Source organism: Solanum stenotomum, chromosome 5, assembly GCF_019186545.1.
Source record: "Solanum stenotomum isolate F172 chromosome 5, ASM1918654v1, whole genome shotgun sequence".
NCBI classification, from domain to species: Eukaryota; Viridiplantae; Streptophyta; class Magnoliopsida; order Solanales; family Solanaceae; genus Solanum; species Solanum stenotomum.
The window spans coordinates 29,344,474-29,367,767 of NC_064286.1; positions in this window are offsets into that span (position 1 = coordinate 29,344,474).

Genomic DNA, 23,294 nt, shown 5'->3' on the forward strand with positions numbered 1-23,294 from the left:
GCTCGATTATATTCCAACTATAACGAGGTGGATGACTAGATGATTATCCAACTGTAACGAGGTGGATGACTCGATGAATATTCGCTCCTCAGCTTGCACTAAGGAAAAGTTCCACAATGTACTGCATCTTTTCTGATGTCGTCTGCACCTGTGGCTTGATTTGAGAATTCATCCTCTTGGATGTTCTCGACAAAGAATGAAATAAGCTTGTTAGCAGAAACTATAATTTAAATAGAGAAGTGATACGTTTTACCGTATTCAACAAATGTTCTTTTCTATAAATGTTGTGACGCCAGCCTCCATTGATTTTGACGTAGTAGATGATGACTTGATATGATGTGGATGACAATGCTTCATTGATAGAATGATGATGATCCATTGGAAGGATACTGCTGCTACATGATAGGATGGTGATGTCGATGCTCCATTGATAGGATAATGAGTGATGATCCGTCGGCGGGATGATGTTGATGCTCCATTGATAGGATGATGATGCTTCGTTGATGATTTGTTGGTAGGATGATGTTGATCTATTGGCAGGATGATATTGATGCTCCATTGATAGGATAATGATTCTTCGTTAATGATCCATTGGTAGGATTATGTTGATGCTCCATTGATAGGACGATGATTCTTCGTTAATGATCCATTAGTAGGATTATGTTGATCCATTGGAAGGATGATATTGATGCTCCGTTGATATGACGATGATTCTTCGTTAATGATCCATTGGTAGGATTATGTTGATGCTCCATTGACAGGACGATGATTCTTCGTTGATGATCCATTAGTAGGATTATGTTGATCCATTGGAAGGATGATGTTGATGCTCCGTTGATATGACGATGATTCTTCATTGATGATCCATTGGTAAGATTATGTTGATCCATTGGTAGGATGATGATCCATTGGTGGGATCATATTGACATTCCATCGATAGAATGACGATGATGTCCCTCTCGTGGGTGGTATCATCTCTTTTGATAATACTGTAGAAATGTCCCTCTGGGGATTTTCACATTACCGTATAGTAAAGTTGTCAATTTCGGAGAGCTCCTCACTCTTTTGACTTTTTCATATTCATTGAATGGAGGAATATGATGATCTTGAGGCAAATTTATAAACTTGCATCCACAGAAAAATTGTTAGTTTTTTTTTTTTTAAAACAACTGATCTGTGTTGAGTTCTTCTATCGCTTGCTCTTTGTCTTGCTATCTTCGGTTGATCACTCCGATCTCTTGCTTCTCAATAGACATAAGATGAAATTATGCAAAATATTTAACATATCAAAAGCCTAAAAGGGGATTTTCAAAAATCACCGACAAATGTCATGTCATGCGTAGCTTAAATGAACGTCTTTGGTTCGAAACTTCGGTGTATCCGATAGCTTGTTCTGGAGAACTCAAAAATCCTTAAATCTTGGGAAGTATTTGACACAATCGTCTCGAAATCTTCTATAAATGAAAGGTTTTGCAGTTGACTCTAAGATCCAAAGGTGTCGGAGATTGTTGTAGTTGACTATGAATTTTAGCGATGCCTAAGATATTTGAAATTAGCTTTAAACTTATAATATGCTTGAAATATTCAAAATTTACTACACACTTCTAGTGATGCTTGAAGAAGTTTTTGAGGCCATCCTCAAAAATTTCTGTCCCAGTTAGATGTCTTGGGATATTTCGAACTGTTGATATATGACTTGTAGAGTTTTTGAGATACTCTCAAAAAGTTTGTCCCAGTTGTGATTCTAAATGTATCTTCAATCTTGACTTGTTGTAGGGATCCTCTTCTTGAGAATTTTTTAGTCCCTCTTAAAAATTTGTCTCAGTTTCTATTATAAAGAAAAATAGAAATCTTACGGGAGATATGACCGAGCCGTTGTGCGCCTACGTATCCCACTGAGACAGGAATCAGGTCAAACGTAGTTCCCCCTCAAGGATTAACAAAAATAGGAATTTTACAAAGAAACTCGACCGAGGCCGACATAAGCCGCCAACGTATCTCATTCTTGAGAATTCAGGTCAGATGTAGTTCATTACAATATATAATTTTCTAACTACAGAACATAAGACGATTACAGATTAAAGATGCAATTACAAGGAAAGAAGTAAAAGAAACTCTGAATCTTCAAATATCATAACTCTTGATAGTATCTGCGTTGATTGGAAACTTGAGATGAACGTCTACGACATGTGATCCAACAAATGCATCGATGTATTTTCCAAGTGAACTATTGAGTTCTCTTTCCGGATCTTCTCTCGAATAGACCCTAATTCTGACTTCTTTGACACAGTCATCCTTTTCCAAATTTGCAGTTTATGTCTCATTCAGATTCAACTTATTCAGATTCTCGAACTGCTTCGAGTCTTTGACAAGGTATTCGAATATCATAATCTCCTCGTCATGCTCTTCAAACTCATCTTCATCTACCTCATCTTGTTCACTCAGCTTGTGACATGACATGATATTGACAGGTTTAAATTTTTTTTACTGAAACTAAAAACAAAGACTGTTAGATAGAAAAATAAAGCAAGCAAAATAATTTTTGCAATATAAGAGGCTTTCATTGAAAACAAGGAAATACGAACTTTGGCTATGACCATGAGCCATTTCGCCTTTTTCAAAACATTACGAGGGAAATTAAAATATGATTAGGTAAAATAACACAAAAGGTGGGTTCTGGGCCTCATCCGGACTACCCCCGATTTTAGAAATAACATAAGATTCATCTTGGTCTATCAAGATGAACGAGGAATCAAGAGTGGAGTGGAAGTCCAATTAAGGACTTGCTCCATTGGCTCGGCATCTCGTATGCTTGGTGTCTCGATCCTCTTCTTGGGCGCATCATCACCTTCTTCAAAAAGATTCCCAATTCCTTCTCCAAAACCTTCATCATTGGCATATTCCTCCACCAGAAAGGACTGGCATAAATAAGGCAAAGATTTTGGTGGAGCATGATTAATCCCCTTCTCGTTCTGACCATCTCTTGCCACAGAAGCAAAAGCTTGATGGGGTGTCATGCTCGTAAAATTGAGTTTCTCACTTATACTCGGAGAAGTCACAATTTTCTCAAGGTAGTCAGGACCAGCCGTAAATATTGCCTTTACCGTGCACCACTCATCCTCTGTCTCTATCATATTGATAGTGGCGCCTCCATGGTTTGGCAAAGGGTTACTGTTGATGTTGGGTGCAGTGGTACTGATCACTTTCTGGTCGATCAAGTCCTGGATCTTGTGCTTCAAATTAATACAGTTTTCAGTATCATGCCCAACACTATTGGAATGATACGCATATCTTCGATCGGCTTGGTAAAAAGCTTGAGCTAGTATCGACTGGCTTAGGCTTGACTGGATGAATAATACCTACCACACTCAATTGTTCAAACAACTTCGTCCGACTTTCAATAAGAGGAGTAAACTTTCGAGCAGGTTTCTTCTCAAGACGTGGACAAAGAGGATCATATTGGCCTTGCTGAGGGAAAGGCATTTGACGATGATATGGGGCGTTTTGATGAGGAGGTGCTTGAGACTTTGGGTCAATCATGTTAATAGTGAATCCTCCATAATTCAATAGTAAATCACCACTGGCATTGGAAGCGACAGTTTGAAGAGTGACAATTCTTTGATCAATCAAGTCTTGAATTTTATGCTTCAAGTTTATGCAATCCTCAGTGGTATATCCTGCACCTCCTGAATGGTAAGCACAATGAAGATCGGGCCTGTAAAGTCTGGAATTGACATTGACATTTTTTGGATCAATTATTCGTATCAGACCAGCCACTTTTAATCTCTCAAAGAGTTGGGTTCGACTTTTAACCAAAGGAGTAAAGACTCGAGAAGGTCTTTTCAAAAACTCCTGACAAGAAAGATTATTTCGTGAAGGTGGAGATACTTGGCGATAACTTGGAGGCTTTTGGTGAGCAGGTGTTGGTGTTGGGAAATTTAGGTATTGTGGAGTTTGGTAGCTAGGAAGGGCATTTGGGTAACTTGATAATGATATTTGGTAACTTGATTGAACGTTTGGGAAATTTGGCAATGGAGCTTGGTAATTTGGATAATTTGGTGGTGGAGCTTGGTAGTTTGATTGGATGTGGTGACGATTTTGTGGAGCTAAACGGTAGGTTTTGGATAGTAAAGGCTTTCGAACATTGACACTAGCATGCCTCTTTGATTTTTGGCTTGATTCAAATGAGATAGATAAAACATCTTCCCTCTTCCTCCTCAATGGTCCCGAGGATTCATCTTGGGGAGTCATTCGGATGATTTTTCCGGTCTTGAGACCGTTTTCAATAGCTTCACCAACTTTAACTATCTCACTGAACTTCCCTCCTACAATGAGCAACATCCTATTGTAGTACTCCGGCTCTTGAATGCGCACAAATACTTCAATAATCTCTTTCTCGGTCATGGGAGGCCTAACTCTTGCAGCCTCTCTTCTCCAACGATAGGCATATTCTCGGTAGTTTTCGATAGAATTCTGTTTGATTCTCTCCAAAGAGTATCGATCAGGGATGAATTCTACATTATAACCAAACCTTTCAATGAAGTCTTTAGCCAAAGCGTTCCAACTTGGCCATTGCTTGATTTCTTTAGAAATAAACCATTCCAAGGCTTCTCCTTTCAGGCTACGACTAAAGAGTCGCATTAACAAAGCTTCATCTCTCCCTACTCCAATAAGTTGATCACAATAAGACCTCAAATGAGTAAAAGGATTTTCAACTCTACTATAAGTGTCAAATTTTGGTACTTTAAAACCTTCTGGAAGCTCCAAATGTGGATGACAACACAAATCTTCATAATTCAGCCCCGCAATGTCTGGTGTGTATTGAAAGTTCTTCATTGCATCCATAACTTCCTCTCCGATGCTTTGCTCAGTCTTTCCCTTTGTGACCTTCCATTCCTTCTCATTCTTCTCATAATGCTCGAGTTCAACATGTGTAGTAAATGGATGGTATGATTCTGGCGATATTGGAAGATGAAATGTGGTTTTTAGAGGTATGGGTTGAGTTGTAGGTGGGTTTTCGACAATTTGAGTAAGGGTTTGATGGACAGGAGGAAAATTCTGGAAAGTGTTGGTATTTGGATTTGGAGGAGTAGGTAACTTTTGGTGTGAAGAGCTAGCATGATGTGGGTTAGGGGTGGTTAAGTCGATGATGGGAGGTTTTGGAATGGTAGGGGGGGATGAATTGTTTGAAAAATCCTCGAGTGTTGGATCCGAAGTAGGAAAATGGAGTGGAGGTCTTCCGTCGTCTAGAGTAGGAGTGTTGGCAATGATGGCTAGATTCGTCAAATTTCGTGTCTTATCCATTTCCGCCCTCATTTCAGCAATCTGTTGGAACAATTATGCAATCAACTTGTTCTGTTCGACAATGATGGGGTCATTTACAGTAATTTCGGTCAAATTTGTATTCTCAACATTTTCAACCACTTTTTCTTTGCCTTTTGACAAACAGTGGTCGGAGAAGGAATCTTTGGACCTTGTGAAGTATGGATGTTCAGCCATTTTTCTCAACACAGATCAGTTTTGAGTACCTGACAAAGAAAAACAACTCAAAGGCAAATGTGTTAGTCTATGTCAATGATAAATAATACAAAATATCACACACATTATTGTAAACACATAAAAGTTGCTTCATTTGAAGATAAACTAGCCCACATAAATAAGCGACTAAATAGACGAAAATTTGACTATTTGATTTTTGAGCTTAATGGACCAGAATGTCGACTTGAGTCGGGACGGAGTCTATTGTATATTTCATTGTCATACTTTGCTTTGAGATGTAACTCTAATTTCTTTGTAAGAGTTGGAAATATAGAATTTATAAAAAATGGGGACCGAACCCTGAAAGGCTGCCTACGTATCTTACAAAAGAGAATTCAGGTCCTACGTAGTTCGACACTTGAATCTCTTTTCTATTTGAGACGAGTTAACCTTTTCCTGAAATGAGAAAGGAAGATTTGAAAAAAGGAAATTCGAATTTTGTTGGGAGACTAAAGACTCGAAGAGTATTTGGACGCACTTTTGATAGTGACTTGATATTCATTCTTAAAGGGTTCTAGAAAAATTCCAAGATGAGTAGGCTAGAACGTCTTCAAATAAGGCAACATATTCACACAAACAGTTATAACACATAAACAAATATTGCGCGTTCTAAACAAATAACAAATATGTGACCCTTTTATGCCAAGGGTAGGCCTAACGATTTGAAGGATGCATACGTCATTTGAAACATTTCATTGCCCCCAAAACTCAAATTTATACAAATTTTTTGAATAAGCTGAATGGGGATACATAATAGGAGAAATATGATACAAAATAATCAGTCCCGTGTAGGGGTACAATCCTAAACTGTGCTTCCACTGAAAGTCTTTGATCTTTTGTCATCTCCTGATGTCCACACTTTGGATGGAATAGTAGATTGTACACCTCATTCTTCGACTAGAACAAACTATTACACTTCTAACCCCCATGGAACAATGATTTTTCAAACAAAGTATACATCCTTCAAATTTAACACATAAGTATGATCGTCCGTTTAGGCCATGGGCCATTTTGGACTCAAGGTGGTCTCTCTAATGGGCCCAACATGTCTTGGGTGTTGGGTCATCTTAGTTCAATGCGCTAAAAAGGATTTGGTTTCGCTCTACGCTAGTTGACTAAGAGTTGGTTTTTTGAAAGACCGGGAACCCGAGTTGGACAAACTACGGGGTGAAGTATGATAAATGACGTTGGATGACCACAAGCCAACTATTCGTTTATCACTTAAAAAGAATTCAAAGGTGTTTTTTCTGAAGGAGAGTCGTGGTAAGCCACGTAACCGCCTTTTTCCTAATGCAATCTATTTGCCGTTTGGCGGAATCGGGTGCCATGAATGCCACAGTTCAATATATAGGATAAATAAAACAAGTAGACAGTTAAAACACGTAGCCAAATAACTTAATCTTAAGGTTAGAACCATTCAAATCCCCAGCGGAAGTCGCCATTCTGTTTTATAAAAAAAATAAATTTGAGATTGGCTTAGAGAGTCGCCACTTAATTTTTAAAGGAAAATTAAGAAAACTTAGTTTTCAAAAGATTGAAACAGGAAATCGATTGAAAATACTTAAGGGGGGTTCGGGGTTCCTATTAATATTCTAGAAAGGTTTTCAAGCCACCTAGAATATCCGCTAATACGGTTATCCGGCGATTAATTATTTGGCTAAATATTTAAGAAGATAGACGTACTTGATTAAATAGAGGGAATAAACAATTAAGACTTAAAATCATTTTTAGGGGGGTGGGAAATATTTAAAATATTGTTAAGTAAAATTTGAAGTAGTTTCAGTAGAAAAATAAGCATGATTATTTAGTCTTTAGAAAATCCCGAAGTGACTATCTTTTGGAGAATGGATTAGGAAACCTTAAAATTAAATAAACACATAAAACATCTAATAGCAAGTAAATGAGATAGGGCAAGAAGATTTGGTCCCAAGTCTGGATCTGTCCGCCTGGGCCAGTACTTGGGCCTATTTTCGTTTTAAGCCAAAGGCCCAATTCTCGCCAACTTTTTGTACCTGTCCTAAATTCTAGCAAGATAATAACAAGTAAAATGACAAGGGCTTAGGCCCAATAATAACAAAATACAATTTTTATATAAAGAGTGGGCCTTCGGCCCAATCTTTTTAATTCTCCTCCGCTTTCACGTCCTTCCACCTACGAGACCTGTTTGTCGACTTTTATAGCTGGCCGGTTGACTCGATAAAGGAATTTGGAGCTTTCATGGCTCTCTCGAAATGCAAGACGGGAGATGAGTTCATAGTGAACTCGGACAGATTTCACATGCAATAAAAATGAGAAGATAAGGATTAATAAACAATAACAGAACTAGAATACATTTAAAACAAATCATAGCTGCCCTTAAACAAAATATAACAAATAACTCTATCGAATTGAAATGACATAGATCTAGATAAAAAAGACACCAATTCCAAATACAATGAAGACTCATCATACTAAAGATAAAGTGACAATTATTTAAATTACTATTTTAACGTCTAAGACCCAGAGCAAACACATACTAACCAACTTATTTTGTGAGCGAATATTCCAATAGAGAGTGATAACCACTAAACCCGGATACTCAAATTAGTCGCATTATAAAGAACACCACAACTAAAGGAGGCAATTAAGAGAACACACTGATTATTTCCAACAACAAATTAATAGGATGACTAGCAACAATACACAGGAACAACGAATGTATATATATAAGAAAAATATGTCATACTCCTAGATAACAGAAAGAAATACATAAATTGTATTAAAATTTACCCTTAAAATAATAATAACGTTAACGAAATCCATATTTTTGATTAGGTTGTTCAACCAAGCCTTTATAAATAGATATAGAGGTTATGTATTAAAATATTTTTGTTAAATACTAAAGCAACTATATTTGTCTTTTCAAAAAATGTATTTTTGCTAATATTCAAAAAAAAAAAAACTTCATTTAATTTTTTTGAAATGAATGCTTATAACTTTTTCGTAAATTTAAACATATGTTTCTAGTTTTATCCAACAGTTAGGCCAATAATATTTAATATGAATGTACGTCATATATACTAATAAACACCTATAGCTAATTAATGTTAATATATAGCTATATCTTTTATTCTAGTGTTCCTAAACATAACACATATAATATAGCATATTCGTTTTATTCAACAATTTTCTAAAAGAAAAAAAGAAAAAAAAATGCTTAATCAAAATAGACTAATTTAGCACAAGAAAAAGGGATTTAAAGAGAGGACAAAACTCAAGATAATGATTTCAAAATAATAGTGACAGTAACTACGGGCATCAAATTTTAATAATCTTGAACATATCCTTGCATCACTCATTTCACTTTGTTACTCCAATATTTGACCAGACCAAACTACAAACATCAAATATTAAGATAGTAAGATGGCCTTTAGATGGGAGACGAACACTAGCTCGGACATCCAACCTGACACACCGATTGATAGACTACTAATTAAAAGGGGAACATGGGTGTATTAAATCATGGATTCACATATTAACAAGGGATGTTCAACTACACATATTAAACAGTTCCAAACCTTATGCAAGCAGAAAAGAAGTATTAGCATTTCCTTTAACACAAGCGACAACTAAAGTCAAAGAGGCATAGTTTGCCTCCAACAAGTTAATCAAACTAATCCATATTTAGCTTGAACTAACTAAGTTATGCAATACAACACGTTCTAAATAACATCAGCTTCAAATTTGGGGCAGCAAATATGGAACACTAAAGAACTCAAAATATTGATGCCTTACTTCATTCTTTCTACTTGAGGTGAAAGAACGAAGGATGCGACATCAAACACTTACACATTAGTATAGATTCATGACGAACAAGAACAAACTAGGACTTAAAACGACACTTTGAAATCATTCACAACTATACTATGAAATATAAGAAGTCAGTAGCCAGCATCCAACGTCTATATACATATCTAGATCACATTCAAAACTAGAGGATGAAGAGAACGAAGAATCCTTAACTCCTATCGACAGCCAGAAACAAATTAGATAAACCGAGCTCGCATGAGAAGGAAAAGGACTGAAAAGTCGATTGACAAAGCAGGAAACTATACTACTGACTTAACATCAACAACAAATTGAAACAAAACTAAATTTCTATCATTCAAACATATCAAAGGTCAAGAAACAAGCACATCGGCATATTGAGCATAACCGAAACACAAGCTAAAATCAAGAGTTACCTTTTAAGGTGCAGCGTACTGGACAACAACGAGCAGAAAGTAACGAGCCTTCACCACCAAAATGATGACTCCGAAGAACTCACGTGAACGGAGAAACGAGCAAAAGACTCTATCAACGCCGAAACTCTCACTTTCTCTGTTTCTGAAACCTATTTCCCAATATTTGTATGTAAACGTTTAAACTAGTAGTTTGCGGTATTTCTTCTCAAATTTTCAGTTAATTCCTCTCAATCTTTTCACAATGATTTTCTCTAACACCAAAAGTTCCAACTAAAAAAAATCTCCTTCATCTCTTTTCTTTTTCCCTTTATTTTGAAGAACAAAGGGCTATTTAAAACCGAAATTAGGGCACATTTTAGGAGGGAAAACGGACCTAAATCTGGACAGAAGAGGGACCCTTTCAATTTCAAAACTCAAAATTATTTCACCATTTAAGGGAAACACCCTTTTTCTTAAAATTTCGTCCCATTTCGGAAGGGGAAATGGGGACAGCCGTGTGCCTGCTGCGATTTGTACGAACTGAAAGGGACATGAGTAAGAAGATGGGGCGCGTGTTTTGGGTCGATTTTCTGGGCTGCTGGACGCGATTTTCTGGGCAGCTGGCTCGTTTCTGGTTGCAATATTGTTGGGTTTCTGCTCGTTTTTTGCGTGAAGGAGAAGGCCAAGACGTACAAGGGTTGTTTGGTACTGCTATTGTATTGAGAATTATTGGGTTGGGTATTTTTTGGTGGAGGAATAGGAAGCGGGCCGGGTCACGGGTAATTAAAGGGGTGGGTCGGGGTGGTTTGCTGTTGTACGTGTATATTTGCTGGACATGGAATGTTGGGCCATGATTTTGATCAAATTTGAGAAAAGGACCAAAGTTTGGTCCTTTAAAAATTGATTAAGCTAGAATTGAATTTAAACTTTGGCCATATGAATCTAAATTTAAGCCAAATGTAGTCACACTTAGTTGATTAGGATAAGTTCGACTAGTAATTAAGCAAGATGAATTAATATAGATTAATCAATAAGCTTCTTAATTTCAACGAAATAAAATAATTGACTTAATTATAAATCAAATAATTTAAAATATAAAATATTATGTAACTAAACTAATTAACCAAATATTTGATTTAAACAAAAATCTTTTTGCGACTATTTTCGAACATTCATAAAATATACTAATTAGACACATAATTATCTAATAATTAACTGAATTATAAACTAATTAACTCAAAATATAAGCTATTAATTAATTTAAACTAAATAACCAAATATTTAAATGAAACTAAAATCCTTTAGAGACAATTTTCGAACATTCATAAAATATACTAATTAGACACATAATTATATAAAATATCATATTTATTATTTAAAATTATAAAAATGACAAAACTACTTAAAATGACTTGAAAATTATTTGAATTTTATAAAACTAATTATTCTAAATCGTTTGGGAATTAAGAGGCTCGTGAATTAATTATTATCAGGGAGGGTCAAAATTGGGTGTCAACAATAAGAAATACTTCTTTTTTTTAATAAGTATCACCAAACCCAAAGAGGGTTACCTACGTATCTCATGGAGATGAGAATCAAGTGTGCGTGATTCGTTAAGCTTTAAACATAAAGTAAGACTTTTTCTTTTTTGAAAAATGATACAAACTTTTTTTTGTGAACAAACTTTTCATTTTATTTTGGAGTTTGAAAGAGGACTAAAGACCCTTATTAAAAAAAACTTATATCACCGAACTCGTGGAGGGATGCCTACGTATATCAACGATGTGAGAATCATGTATGCGTAGTTCGTTCAGATTGGACAGTTAATTTTTTGAAAAGTTAGAAATTTGTTGAAAATGCAATAATATATTTTATTTAAAAAAAAATTGAAATGATTTTTTTTTTGTGATTTTGTTCATAAATGATTAATTTTTTGGAATTTTCATTTTTAAGAAATTAAGAACTTCTAAAACAATTTTAAGCAGAACCTATTAGGAATAAGCATGTCTATGTTCCAGTTTTACTAGGTTCAAACTTGAAGGCGATAAGTATTCAGACTGGCTTACCCGAGTGAACAACTCGAGTCAGGGAAAGGCAACTTATCGATAGAAGTGTTATTCCAACTTCATTGCTGGTTCAATCCCGCCTAACATGGGTGACTAAAATTCTTCACTGGTGTCAAGACACTACAACTTTATCTCAAAAGAAAGTGGGATGCATAACTGCATTCCCTGCTATCCTAGTTTTAGAGACTCGGATGGTTGCGCCAGACAAGACAATTTATTATAATTCAACAATATAAAAGTGATAAATGAGCAGCAAGTGACACATTGGACCATCATACACAATATATCCAAAAAATACAATAATAAAATCAAGTAAAAATAAATATACAAAGCTCGAATTCTGGTTAGTCCCCCAACAGAGTCGCCAAAGATGTCACTCCTTTTCGCGCACACGGCGTAAGGGTTTTTCCAATTTAAGTCACGGTACTAAATAAGGATTATTTTTATTTTTTTAGAGTCGCCACTTGGAATTGAGTTATGGTGTTCCAAGTCACCTTTTTATTTAATCCCTAATCAAAAGGAAATGACTCTTTATTTGGCCTGCGAACCAGAAATTCAGGTAAGGAATTCTGTTGACCGAGGGAAAGGTATTAGGCATCCCTCGAGTCTCGTGGTTCTAGCACGGTCGCTTTTATTAACTTTCACTTATTTTAACTATCTTTTCGATATACTTTTTGTAGGCCATGATTTGCTCGCAATTTTTATTCGTTGAATTTTTTATTTGGTCTCGACCTAGATACGTAATCACATTCTTGGTCTTCACGATTAGAGACATAATTGTCTTCTTTGCATCACACCTAATAACCTTATTTTGTATAAGTCTCTACTTTAAATTAATAAAGTTAATTATATTTTAGACAAAGTGTGTCACCGCATCCTTGAGTTTCTTTTGATTGTCTCAGAAAAAGATGCGCAACCACATTCTTAATCGAGACAAATATTTTTACTGTGTCTAAAAATTCGTCTAATCATTAAAATAAACTAATATTTTGTCCCTTATAAATAAAACCAAATAAAGTAAAATAAACAAATGTTTTGAGGATACAATATATAATTCTGACATCATTTCTATATCGTTTATTTTATATTTTTATTAGACTTAAACTTAACGCCAAAATTAAGCATACACTTTTCAATCCCACAAAATAATAATGAATTGCCAAAATAATTCTTATTTTTGTTTGACAAAATAAAAGTGACAATAATTTTTTGAGCCTAAATTCCCTACTTTATTATTATTGACATATAAATCAAGATAGGAACTAAGGAATATAAAATAAACAAATGAAAATAATCACCAATTAAAGTTATCCCCACTCATCAAATAAGATACAACGCTTAATCAAATATTCATTTCAATTAAATCATGAATCAAACAAAAACTATAATAAAGCATATGACATAGTTATATCAAATTCCATGAATAAATTAAAGAAATAAAATAAAATTTAAACTTAAATAAAGAGAATAAGTACTGTAAAATCTTGATCAAACCTCGATTAAAACACCCACGAATCAGTTTGTAGATTATTGTATTCAGTGATATATGTGTAGAAGGAAGAAAAATTGTGTATATAAGTGAATGAATTTTTTTTCAAGTGTGCAAATCTTTCTTTTTCTTGCTACGTGTGCGTGTTTTTTTCGTCCCGTGCAGATTGTTTTTTGTGTTGCTCTTTTTTGGTGTATCTTTCTGATTGTTTCTCTTCTTTTTTTCTTGTGTTGTGCGTGTATGTGTGTTGTTTTTTTCTGTGTGTTGTGTGCAGATTGTATGTTGATATAGAAGTAGTAGTAGTATGCATATAGGTGTAAGGGAGGGGCTGTACGTGTGTGTGTGGAGAGGGAAAATGGTTGGGGTAGTGGAGGAGTAAATGGGGTAAGGGTAGGTGTAGTGGGGTAGTGTGGGTAGTTTTAGGGTTATTATTTTTTAGATTAAATATATATATATATATATATATTATAATAATATATAAATATTAATTAATTATTTTGAACTAATAAAATATAAGAAAAGTCAAATAGCTAGTCTAAAATTATAATTAAGAAATACTAGCTTGTTTATTAAAATTGAAAGAAAACATATATTTTTTGGTAGTTTTCAAATCTTTTAAAAATAAACTTATTAAAAATAAGATAAAAATCAAAATATTTAATTTAGATTTATATAAATATTTAAGCTCTAAAAATGGTGTAAAACTTTAGGTTCGGTCAAAAATGACATGTCTACATATGTGATGGAGGATTTCTATTCAATTATCGTTTGGTGTGAGGGATACAAATAAATAGTGATGGAATAAAAATTTTATTTTTTGTTTGGTTATCATGTTTGGGTAACTTATGCCACCATTTATACCATAATGATGAGATAAGTTATCCCAGGATAGATAAACCTGGGGATAACTTGTTCCCAACCAAACGACATCCTTATCTGAGGGGTGTCCTTTTATGAGACCTTTCGTTAGGGTGTAAAATAAACGATTTTTAGATTGTATTTAGATCTAGATAATTATTAGTGCGACTTCGTGTGATGAAGGATTTCTATTTCAATTAGTGGCAAAGTCATCCTTCTATGAGGGGTGTCCTATGAGAATGAAACAATTTTAAAGAGGACTGATTTATATACTTTATATATATTAAATATTTTTTACTTCATTATATATTTACTTCTTTATATTTTGACTCCTCTATTAAATATGCTACTTCACTCAAACAAAATATTGAGGACGATCTTCACGTGCCCAAATTATAATCATAACTCGATCTCAACACGGACGATCTCCACGTGTTAGACCTTTACTCACACTCAATCTCATGTCAATGCATGTGCACAATATGATATAAATAAACAAGGAATGATGCAACATCTCAATAAATCAAATGTCACTAGGACATAATCACCTCAATTATCACAAATATACGAGTTCAATAAAGAAACACAACCACACAAAAGAATCAAGCCACTAAATACATCAACTAATACCCATATGCTTTGATATTCTCGAATTACAATCTATCATATTATAGTAATAATTTTTTCCTTTAATAACACCGATACTCATACCAATGCCCATCACACTATTTGTGAGGGACCCCATCTTTCACCTTTATCCATCGTCTACTAATTAAATATTTTTGTGGTTGTAATTTTCTAAATTATGTAATCGTTATGTGTTTCGATTGAATAAAAGTCTAGTGTTCTTGTTAATTACTTTTTGGTAGATTTTTTCAGAATTATTTTATCTTCCCTAGTTGATGAACATATTAAACAAAAATGATACATCTATATATCCTAATTTTTTTTTTGTATATGTATAAATCTTTTGTATTTTATTTAGTTGAAAAGCCCAAAGACAAAGTTTAATTAAAAAAAAATAAGAAAATAAATCCTTTATTAAGGATGTTTTATTCTGTTTTCACTTATGAAAGATTAAACCAACACAATAAATATTACGATACAAAGAACTTTATTTAGACAAATTAGAAGGAACATGGCCAAAACAAAACTTAACTTTAGTTTTGATTCTCAAATTATCGCAAGCATAAATTTCTTAAAACACAAAACATAAAAGAAATACTAGACAATTTATAAACATATATTACATTATGTGTCCAAAGATTTTCTCCTCACAAGGGGTGACGGGTTGGGGAAATCGAGTGGGTGAGAGGAGACGATAAATATATTATGTTTTTCCTTCTTCCATTAGCAAAATTATTTTCCTTATTTTTCAGAACCGAGGTCATATATAAAAGGTGGCCTCAGTTAAAGGACGGTCATATATAAAAGGTGGCCTCAATTAAAGGACTTCCCACTTTTAAGATAATACAAAATAGATAAAAAATGGATAAATAAATATATAAAATAATAATGATAGTAATAATACTATATGTATATATTAGCTCGTCTATTATCGTATTTTGAAAAATATATTAAATGAAGAAAATAAATACACTACAACACAATCTGTTTTTAGCTACAGCATTTAAGCTACAAATTTAAAAATCATGGCTTTTATTTAGTAATAGCTACAAAAAATATAATTTTATAGCTATATATAAATTCCTAAATTTTCTTAGCCACAAAAATTAATTCGGCAAAGCTAAATCCTATTTTTGTTACAATTGCTAATAATTGTGGCAATAATTATATAACTAGCTATAACTTTATTGCTACAATACAATTTTGTAGCTGGTTGAAAATTTTTGCCACACAATATAAGTTATTGTAGCAATAACAACTCTTTAGCCACAATAAATTATATGAAACAAGATGATGTAGCTAAATAAATATTTTTGCTTCAAGTTATAAAAATTTGTGGCAATAGTTAAATGATATAGCCACATGTATTTTTCTGTAATAAAATTTTGTAGCTAACTATTAATTTTTACCACGAGCTGAAACTTACTGTAGCAATAATAGCCTTTTAGGCATAATAAATTATTTAAAATAAATTATTATAGGTAAATAAATATTTTTGCTTCAAGTTATAAAAAAATGTGGCAAAAGTTAATGATATAACTATAGATTTACTGCTTTAATAAAATTTCGTAGCTATTTTGTTTTGTCACACGTTGAACTTTTTTGGTATAAATGATAATTATTTTATCCATAAAAGTTTAATTAAAACAAGATATTATGGTTAAGTTAAAGTTTTGTTTTGCCGTTCTAAAAAGCGGTGGCAATTGTTGGTTGAATAGCTATAATTATTTGTCATGACAAAATGATATAGCCATAAATATATCATTGTGTTAAAATTTTGTAGCTTATAACTATGTTTTACCGCGGTTTAAAATGTGTTGTAGCAATAATAATCTTTAGCAACGTCAAGATATACCTTTCTTGCATCTAAATATAAATAGAGTTATTAATCGTTCAATTAATTTTACATAGTCTTACTTGTAAGTTTCAAATATAGTTCAAGTAAATAGATAATTATATTTAATTGATTTTAGTTAATTAGTCATATCAAATTTAAACAAAACTTCACGAAGTCTCACCTTAAAATTCATCCTGATCAAGTGCTTTCATAATTATTATTTGTCTCAAACATGTTCCATTGAAATAATATATTTATCGACCTATTGTAATTAGAGGCGTTAATCATTCGATACAATTTAATTTTATATATGATTTAATTTGAATAAATAAGTGATTATAGTAACTTTGATTAACTAATTATAGAATATTTAAAGAAAACTTTAACAAGTCTACTCAGGCTGATCAAGTGATTCTAGAATTGTTATTTGACTCGAACATGTTCCATGAGAACATTATCCATCAATCTAGTGTAAATAAAGGTATTAATCATTCGATTTGATTTTATGGGTATAATTTCAATAAATAGGTAATTATATTTAACATTTTGATTCATTAATTTATCAAACTTAAGAAAAGGTATTTCACCAAGTCTCGCTAAAGGTCCATCTTGATCTAGTACCTCCAAAATTTTATTTTATTTTTTTGAGAATTATTCATCGTAATTAGTTGTGTTAATCATATCATTCGATTCAATTTAATTTTTCAAGGGCATACTTGTAAGTTTCAAATATAACTTAAATAAATATGTGAGTGTATTTACATCGATTAACTAATGATATAAACTTTAAACAAAACTTCAATAAGTCACACTTAAGTTTCATCCTGATCACGTATTTCAAAAATTATGATTTGACTCGCGTATAATCTTTTGAAATAATACAATTATCATTCTAATTTAATTATACCTGCTCATCATTCATCTCAATTCAATTTTAAAGAATCTTACTTCTAAATTTCAATTAAATAAATAGGTCATTATATTTCAATTATAAGTATTTTGAGAATTTTAATTTTAGTCAAACTTGATCTATCTTTACGATACCTTTGTGATATGCTATTAGTTTAAATTAATTAATAATTTCTATAAATATAATTATAACTAGTTGAACTAAGAATTCAATAATTGAATATTGTTAATATTTAAGTGTATTTATACCATTATTTATATCTAATACAAATTATTTTAAATAATACTGCATCCATTCACTTTTACTAGTCACTTATTCTAAAATAGATTTTCATTTTTACTTGTCACTTTAAAATATCATAAGAGGCAATAAATATTTTTTTTCATATTTTACCCTCAACATTAAATACTTATTTTCAAAATTATTTTTTAAAACATCATTTAATACCTATATCAATAATTTATATGGTGCAGTCTGAGTACTTGATTTGAAGTTTAAGAAAATAAAAAACTTTGAAATTTGTGGTCTAATATTTTTATAGGTTTCAATTGTAGTGATAAATAAGTAGCATTCTAAATCATTGTTGCTAAATGGTCTATTATTTTCTTTATAATTCTTTTCAGATTTTGGACTATACTACCCTAATAGTTATTATAGAAGCATTAAGTGAAACTTGAAATTTATTTGGAATTTAAACTTTGTAATTTTGATCATTAATAATTCTTATGGCAATATCCTTCATTTGTAGCAATGAATTTTTATAGTTGTGTGGCTAAATTTATATATAGATTATAAAAATATAGCTATACATTTTCACCTTTTAATTTTTATAGCAAAATAAAAATAGCTAGTATAATTTGAATTTGTGGAAAAAAAAAATTAAATTCTTAGCCATGTATAAAAAAAGTTTGTGGCAAATACTTCAATTCATAGCTGTAAATTTCCAACTCATAAATATTATTGCCACTAGATTAAAATATAATATAGCCACGAAGTATGAATTTTCATAGCAAACAAATAAGTTTTTTGCCACAACAGAATATATTGTGGCTACTATATAAAAGATGCTACAAAATTTATTTATCGTGGGAAAAAATTTAAATTATTTGTTATAAGTATATACTTTGTAGCAATTTTTCTATATCATTGCATCTACAGTATCATTATTTTTGTAGCTATAAGTGTTAGTCCTTAGCCACAGATCATGTAAAGCCTGTAGCTATTTTTAGCCATGCTACATCTTGCTATGGAAACAAATTTTGTGGCTAAAGTGTTTAGCCACAAACTTTTTGATATTTAGATACGATGTATTTTGTAGCTAATTAAGCATTTTCTTGTAGTGATAGTTTTTTTTTTTTGGGTTTTCCACTTGGTGTCCAGAGCCCACATTGGAGCTCCGACAAAATCCGGATCGCGCTCTGCAGGGCCCATTCGGGGGTGGTGCTTCCAACAAAATTTTCTTCATACCCAGGGTTCGAACTTGAGACCTCTGATTAAGGTTGAAACACTCCCACCAGTGTACCAAAACTCATATTGGTCTTGTAGTAATAGTTATTTGCATGTAATTGTTCTCTAAAGCCATAAACTTATTGTATCTTTCTATGTTTTTTTCCTTTTTTAAAAAATTTAACCTGACTTTGATACTACAGATAAAAAAAAACAGTAATATAGATAGAGCAGAGCAGAGGTAGTATATGAAAAAGAAATTTCTTGACGCTGACATGACTTAATAAAACTAAAATAAGGAACATTAAAGCACAAAAAAATTATTCAATGTAGTCCAATTACATAATTTAAAAAAGAGATTACAACTATAAATTAATTATTTAGTGTCATATATAGACACAAACTTTTGTGGCAATAATGATTAAATTCTTCTGCTTAATCTTTCTTTAGAGGAGTATTGCTAATGCAATAGTTCTCAGTGCAGCTTTTCATGCAACTTCCAAACTTGTTCTTATCTGCAAAATTACATAGTCTTTATGTAAGGCAAAATTATAACGATCCTCTTAGTCGTTTTAATATTAAACCCTTTATAGTAGTTTTTATAAATAATTTATGACTTGCGAAAATGAGAGTTACAAATTTTAAATTAAATTAAGAGTTATTTAAGTTTTATTAAATAATAATAAGGAAAAAGGGCAAAGTGCCCTACTAAATGAATAAATAAATAAATGAATTAAAATAAAAAAAATAAAAAAAATAAAAAAAAGGGCAACTGCCCAATCGAAAAAAAGGGGTCATAATTCATATGGGTTACTGCTGTTGTGCAGTAACGCAACAACAAAGAACGAGGAAGCACGAACGAAAAAAAAAAGAGAAAGGGAGAAAAAGAGGGGAAATGGGAGGAGAAAAATTGAGATTTTCATTTCAAAGCGTCAAGATAATGATTCTCATCTTTTCTATTGTATTTTTATGTGATTATAAACAGATTTTTAGAGTAGAAACGTGCATAATTTATACTGATTTAAGAAAATATAAGTGTAGAGTTCTTAGAACAAAATCTTAATTTGGGTGTCGAATAACGATCTGTTTTAGCTGAAATTTTGCATGCATGTTTATATTATCATGGGTAAACATAATTTGAAAGAAAACTTCAGATTTGAATTTGATGGCTCGGGGTGATTTTTGACCCGATTTTCGAGCCGAAACTAAATATAGTAATATGGGTGTCATTGGATTTGTATTCTTATGAATATTATATATTTGATAGATTGGAAGCACTTGAAGCTTTGTGAAAGGGGAAGACTCAAGTTCCGAAGTAATTGCTCGATTATTTGAGGCAAGTGGATTTCTAAACCCTTGTTAAGTGCATAGAATCGTGTGTTTCCTTGTGGTATGTGTTGGGGAGTAATGGGACTTGGTGAAGGGTTGACTTTTCCATATTGAATAAGTCTAATGATGAAAAAGGGGTAATAAAAGACAATGTGATTAATTATTGGTGTGTAACATGTTGAGAATGGTTTGAAAGGCTTATTGATTCATGGTTGATGTTATATCACGATTGTGTTGTTGTAAATTGTGCATTGTTGTGAAATGGTCATCTCCTCATTATCTGTGTTAACATGTCATTTGCATTGGCTCTGAGACATGATTCTGATAAGTGTTATGTGATAAGAGGATGTACCATTTCGAGGGACGTGTCGCGCACCGTGACAGATACTATATGTCGAGGGACATATCGCACGTCGCGATGGATACTATATGGAGGGATGTATCATGCACTGCAATGGATACTATATATCGAGGGACGTATCACGTGCCATGATGGATGCATGAACAAATATGTTCCCCATGGGTCCTAGATTGTCAGACAACGGCGGTGTATTGTTAGGTCAAACATGCATCACTATATTTGACATTGCATTTCATTGCATTGCACATCTTTATTATTTGTGAACTTGATCTTGTGTGTTGCTGATTATGTGAGCGTCTTTATGTGGAACTTGTGACTAATGAATATTGAGCCTATTGTTGAAGATATGAAATTGTTAGAGTGTTGCTGTTGAGCTGTGTGCTTTGTAAATTGTGAACTGTTAGGTTGTGCTGGTTTTTATGCAGGTTGTAGTTGTGGAGGTTCGATTGGTGTGTAAAAGAGTACCCACATTTTATTCCTTTAGCTTGTGTTTAGAGGTTTACTTGTTGAGTACCGTGTGGTTTGGTACTCACCCCTTGCTTCTACAATATTTGTAGGTTACAAGCCTGGATTTTGTGCTACCCTCCATTCTCTTATTTTTCGAGGCTTCTTGGAGATTTGTGAGGTAGCTGTTTGTCATCTCAGCGGACCTTCTTACTCCTATTTATGATCTTGTTCTATTCTAGAAACAATGTCATTTGAGACTTGTGTTTTTCTTTTGAATAAATTGTAATACTTTATAGACCTGTACACGTGACAACCAGATTTTCAGGGTTTTATTAAGTTGACTTAGTTATCCGCACTTGCGATATTTTGAGATTTCAATTTGTCTTACTTTCGCATTTTTGTGATATTTGGGTTTTAGGCAGACTTGTCTTGGTGGGATAAGACGAGTGCCATCATGTCGAATTTTGGGTTGTGACAAAATGGTATCAGATCCCCAGGTTCATATGTCTCACATGTATACAAGCCTAGTTAAAGTAGAGTCTCAAGGATCGGTACAGAGACGTCTATACTTATCTTTGAGAGGCTATAGTGAATTTTACGAAAAATCTTCACCTCTTGGATCTATATCATGTGTACTTGGTCCTATTTTGATTCTTATCGCTTCACTACATTCACTCTCACTTATAATGATGACTCGTGCGTAGTTCCTCATGTGAGCAGTTGGTGTGTCATGTATGGCTTGAATGTTAGACCTAGTACTAAAGTGGAAGTGAGAAACTTATGAGAATGATGAGTGGTCAGATTAAGAATGTTCAGAAATTTGAAAAGATTGAGTAAGTGATGGCTCGATGATGCATTTTAACGATATTTGAATGATGAGGTTGAACAATGGCTTGAGGGACTTCATAAATGTGTCATCTTTTTAGGTTAGCTAACCCAACAGAGGGAATAGTACGTGTGTTATATATGCAATATCTTAAGTGGTTTGACAATTGGAAGTGGAATGATTAAAGGGGTGGCTAGATAATGAACATTGTAACTATGGAAAATACAGTAAGTAAAGTTGTCATAACATGTATGGGTTGCTTAGAGAATGATGTTGCGCTAATGAGGTTAGATTCTCTACTACGATTTTATATATTGAGTGTATATCAAAAAGGTCCATGATACGACTACTATAACGATACCGAGGCTTACTTGGTTAGAGTTATGAAGTGTGTTACTTCTTTATCGACCTGATCTATGAAACAATGCACCTCTCTTGGGATAGAGACGGAATGAATTTGATAATGTTTTGTAGTTATTCAATGGATAAAAATGTGTAGACTATTTGAGAATGATTTTATCACTGTGTATGATATGCTTTAGTGGTGGATCTAATAGACTTTCACGGTGTGATACTAGTTGTATATGGAAATGGATACGTTGATTGTCAAGTGAGAATACTAACTACTTGAAGAGTTATTAGTTGTATCAAATGTTCTTATAATTAGATTTGATGTTGCATTCACGTTTGAGAAATCAACTAGTTTGTTACTACAGACGCTTGGATTAAGCATTATTTATAAGGAAGCTTTTAGTGGTGGATCTTTGGTACGATATTAATGTGTTTAGGTTGTGAATTGTATCACGAGGATTTTAAATGAGTGGTGATTTCATCGTAAGCTCATGGAAGTGGATCGATATTAGGATGAAAAACTTATGGGTAAAGGAAGTCCCAACGAGTATACTTGCGCGAAGGTAATTGAGAATTTTAGTAAGAAAGTGTGTATAAAATTGAGTTAGTCCTTTGAATTTTATTGGTATAGTTGGGTTTGAGATGTCATGTCGATGACAAGGTTGACTTCGAGATGATGACAATGACTACTATATATAACATACGAGTTCATGATGGATTATACAAGGATGTGAGCATAATGATTGTAAGAGTTTGTGATGGATTATGATTGAGATGCAACTATATGACTAAGAATTTTTGGTTAAACGACTTATGCATGGTAATGATGACCTATAGGTATTTAAAGTTATGGGTTACTACCATTTGGTGAGTAGTGTGGTTATAAAAAAGATGTATAATGTGTTGGGACATCGCTCGAATAAAATTGAAAGGAACTAGAGTCATAATGGAAAGAATTAGTGTAATATAGTTTAGTCTTTGGAAAGAGGCGATCGAGAACAAAGATA